This window comes from Cyclopterus lumpus, chromosome 17, assembly GCF_009769545.1.
Source record: "Cyclopterus lumpus isolate fCycLum1 chromosome 17, fCycLum1.pri, whole genome shotgun sequence".
Taxonomy (NCBI): Eukaryota; Metazoa; Chordata; class Actinopteri; order Perciformes; family Cyclopteridae; genus Cyclopterus; species Cyclopterus lumpus.
In genome coordinates, this window is record NC_046982.1 from 8,329,952 (window position 1) to 8,335,230 (window position 5,279).

The following is a 5,279-nucleotide window of genomic DNA, read 5'->3' on the forward strand; positions in this document are numbered from 1 at the left end:
GTTTTCCCAGCAATATGTAGCATGACTGTGAACTTTAAATCAAACAACCCAAATGAAAATGTTTTATTGCTGAAAAGAGGTTTTGATTCAGCTAGTATATGGTGTATATTTGTTCCCATCATCATACCCATAACTCTTTGTGTGTTTTTTGGAAGAGCTTTATTTGTCTAGTCTATCAACACACAGACATATTCTGTTTGGTTATCATGAAAACAATTGATTCATTTTGATATTCTTGAACCGGAAATGTGTTGGTAATTTGTTCTTTTTTTTGTGGGGGGGGGGGGTTGTTATCGTTAGTCTTTATTAGGAGTGAGATGTGATGCTTTTTGCTTTTATGTTTTAGTTTGCATAAGGCAGTTAAATTGCCCTCACCCATCGATACGTATACGAGGTATAATGATTATCATGTTACCTCAGATGCCATCAGATTGCTCAGTGATTGTATGTTTAAAGTATTATAACTGTGTCCCTCGTGTCTGACTGTCTCATTTGTTGAGGCACAGCTTCTCAGCTTTAAGGTCGTTTTGTCGATTAGGTGCTGTGATACGTTGAGACAATCATGGGCAGGTGTAGAAAGGCTCTTTACAATATACCTATCTTTGACTATGTGATCTCAACACGTTCCTGTAATTATAGGCAACAGCTGTTTGGGCCCAGTACTATCTATCAAGAAACTGGACCTATGAGGACACACTGATATCATGTTACACTGCTGTGAAGAGACTCAGACTAACGGGGGAAAGCAGAAGGCTTCAAAAGATAACCCCTTCTGATATAATGTTGTACATTTAAAGAAATACAACATAAGATACAACAAACAGTTGTCTTTTGGGTATGATAGACTCTCATTTCCAGTTATATCATATTTAATCAATATACTTGTTTGACATCTTGTTTCCAAATTCTGTCAAAAATATTTCCATTCTAGGAAGATCTTCCTGATCCTTGTGTAATCTAACAGCACATCCCATAATATCTCTTATATCATTGCATTTTTACCTCACGCACTTGTGACGACGACCATCACTGTTGCTCCAGTGCAACAAAAAAAACATCACACATATATTTGTATCAGTCTTTGATTCTTCCATCTTTACTTGCTCCTTCTGAGAGAAAAAGAAGAAATGCAGTCGTGAGCAGTCTCACAGCCTCTCTCTTCCATAAATAAACACCCTGGGCCTGAACCCTGGGCGCCTGGGCTGTTGTGCGACGGCTGAGTGCCAGAGCGGTTCCGTAGCTCTGCCTATAGCACACACAGAACCCCGGACGGACAGCCAGCCATGCATGCATGGATGAACGGAGGGATGGATGGAGTCACTGGGGAGGCATTACAGGGAGGAATGGAGATAGGAAGGGGAGGGAGGAAGAGCAGAAGTAGAGAAGCAGATGAAACGTGGGCAAAAGACGAAGGTGTTAAGAAGAAAATCAGAAATAAAAAGGAAGAGTAGGGGAGATTAAAATGGATAAAGAGAGGGATGGATGGAAGGAGAGGGACCATGTGGGACACAGGACATGGAGAAGGGGAAGGAGGGAGAGAGCGCTTGGGCGGTTTGTGTTTGGAGGCCGTGGCAGTGTGATGGCAGATATCTGCACAGCGCATGGTCATCTCAGATGGTTTATTTATCCAAGGCCTCCAGACCAGGCCTCGGACCTCCCTGAGTTTGTTAGGCTTGAAGGGGCCCCCTACTACACAACCCAATTCCTCACATTCCACATTAGCTCCCATTTCCAGCTGCCTGTTTCCCTCTACCACTCAACCCGACCCAACCCAGTTCAAGCCTAACTATACCCAGTTCCAGCAGAAAAGAACGTTCGGCCAGTGTCACTCTAACGTATGGTCGCCTCCATGTGGGACGGGTCACTATATTTGGGTCATTCAACTGACCCAGAGAGCTGTGGCGGGGCGGTAAATGAGACGTTAACGACAGTATCCGTGATCCGACGTTCCAAGTCAACAGTGGGTACATCCTGTTTGATCAAGATATAAGAAAAGATCTGGTGAGAGCACTCCAGTAATATCTCTTTTAGACGTAAGGCTGAAAGAAGATGGAGATCTGAAATAAAGAGTTCAAAGAGGATCATAAGCATTAAAGAGCTTTACACAGATATTTGAGCCTTTTTGATTTATTTATTATCCCAGCTTCAGTGAAAGCTTTGATTATTTAGCCACCAGTGGTGGCCTGACAGGTGATTTGTTTGTACTCGTAACCCTGGCATCACTGATAAATCATACTTTTAAAGCAAACACAAACAGAACAATTTAGGGATAGGCTTTATATTAATGTATATTATTGTGATGGTGATCAGTGGTGGAAGACATTTTTGGATCCCTTACTTACCACGCACCAATGCATCAATAGAGTAAAAGACTATTGTTCAAAATATGAATTAAGTAAAAGAAATACATTACATACAGGAGCATTTTCAGAAAATATTTTAATTAAAACATTTAAATCCAACGAAAATTAGAATCCAAATACATATTACCACTGGCCTTCTGTGTACCCCGCCTTCACCCAATGTGAGCTGGGGTCGACTCCAGCCCCCCCACGACTCGGAACAAGATAAGCGTTTATAGATAATGGATGGTGGACACATTATCTCATTATATTGTTAATATGCTTTAATGTGTAAGTAGCATTATATTGCTCAAGTTGGTTGAGTTCATTTTACCTTTTTTTAAATAAACTATAGGTAGTTTAATCAGCTAAATATATCACAATACATTGTATTACATTTCTCATATGTTATTCATATGAAATTCTAACATGCAACTAGTAGTAACAGCTGTCAAATAAATATAGTAGAGTAAAAGAGTTTAATATTTTGTGTTGTAGTTTTGGGGTAGAAGTATAACAAGGCATAGCATGGGTAAAGTACAAATAACTCAACAATATACAGTACCACAGGACTTGAGTAAATGTACCTAGTTGAATATTAATTTGACATGACAAGTAGATTTAAATCTACTTTTAAGTATTGTAGTAGCTGAAAAGAAAAATGCATAGTGTTGGACACTGTTGCTCAACTTTTTCTGAGTGTTTTGTTCATGAACACAGTCTTAGTGACAGTCACAGGGATTTGTGAACTTGTGAACTTGTGATGGACAAAATCATTTAAATTAATATATATATATATATATATATCAAAATGTAAATGAGTTTTAATATATATATAAATCAAAATAAAGGTCTGGTGTATAGGATTTGGTGACATCTACTGGAAGGTTGCGGTTTGCAGCCAACTTCTCCTGTGTGCCAAGTGTGTAGGAGAACTACAGTGGCATAAAGTAGAGTGTTTGGTTTGTCCTTTCTGGGCTACTGTAGCAACATGGCGGCCTGCTCGGATAAACAGCTCATTCCAAGGTAACACAAACACAAGGATTCTTATTTTCAGGGTAGTATACACTAAAGAAAACATACGTATTTATATTATATTCCATTTCTACCAATACACGCCGCTGTGTTTTTGTTGTGTTTTTTATTGTTTATTGAAATGCACCTTTCACTATTCTAATTGCTACACACTCATAATCAGTATCTCCTATTTTCATGTTTCTCGTGTCCATGTAAACAGTGATGACGGACATAACGGCTCAACGGGCACCGACTGTAACGGTGTCACAAACAGAATGAGCTTATAGCGCCGACACCTACAAATTGCTTTACTTGGGCGTCAAATGGTTTTACAGTCGCCTAAAAGGCCTCAAATTAGCACCAACCACCTGACAAATATTCTACACAGCAGCCCAGGTTGGCAGGCAGAGAATTACTGAGTGTTTCTTCTTCACCCCCATACTGTCATGAGTGGGGCCAATGGGGGCTTGCATTAGCAAAAAAACACCAAGACACTTCATTTTTGGTGAGAGATTAGAAACATTCTGGTCTGAGAACCTTCTTCCTTTCTTTCTTTCCTTCGTTCTTTGATTTTCAGATGTTTTTCTTAGGTGAACTGCTCTCTGAACTCATGAAATCATGCGTGGCAAGACATGGAAACTCTCCAAAAGTCTCCACACAGATAAGGGTGTCACACTGAGACAGGCAGCTCCGAGGTGTTATTTAAAATGATGCATAGGCACACAACAATCTTTTAAGGGGAAACTTTACAAGTATGAGAGGTTATCTTTTCTATTTTCTAGGATGTAAGAACCTACTTGTAGACTCTTTGGGGGACAAGAGTTGAGGTTACAGCTGTGTTAGTGCTAAAAGATACCTACACACAATTCTTCTCACAGCTGCCCAGACATAAAAAAGGTGTTGTGGTCTGTAACAAATGTGAGGCTCCAAATCTTTATCAAATATGAGATGACCTGAGGTGATATGAAAAGTGTTGAGAGATCTTTAATACTCCAATAAAAAATTAAAACAATATTGCTGAATTAACATTTCTTTTTTTTTCCTTTCACTGATTGCCTTTTGCTGACGAAACTGAACAAAATGTGTGTGTGTGTGTGTGTGTGTGTGTGTGTGCGTGCGCGTGCGTGCGTGTGTGTGTGTGCGCGTGTGCGTGTCCGTGTGGCTGTGATATCAATAGATGGCATGTGCGATTGCTTCTTGCAGGGCCCGGCCGCTGGGAACAATGTTCACAGAGCAAGTGAGGCAGGCAGCGAGCTGTGTGCGTGAGTCAGTGCGCGCGTGTATGCGTGCGTGGGTGCGTGCGCGGCTGTGCAGAGTTTATTGAAAGAGTTCCTCTCCCCCCCCCCCCCCCCCCTTCCCCCCTCCCCCTCCCCCTCCTCCTCCCCTCCCTCCAGCCCAGGCAGCAGCAGCCTGGGTGGTCCCCCTCTCTCTCCACTTTGGTGAGCTGTTGCTTAGCAGCTAATAATAGGCGATGTTTGCAAAGTAATTTGCCTCTTCCTTGGCCAATGGGAGACGGAGCACTTTTCCATCAAACCTCCCTTTTCAGGATTTGCCGAGAGGCGAACTTCTCCAAATGTTACCGCTACGGGATCGGAGTTAGACTTGACACGGAGGGCTCAGACTGAGGCTACTACTACTACTACTACTACTACTCGGCTACTACTACTCCTCTCTGAGACGTCGGTTCACAAACTACCGGGACGAATGAAGACTGAAGGATCTTTACGGATTTCGGCGCATAATGTTGGGATGGAGTTTCAAGACTTGTTTGGCTCCAGGGAAGACTAGAACACGTCCCTCCAACTTGTCGCCGGCGGTGCCTGATGCGCTCCTCTTCTATGTTGGATTATTGTCTTTTTTACTGAACTCGCACCGATTCTCCCTCGCCTCGCTCAGCGCCCCGTTCCCCCTCTTCGGACT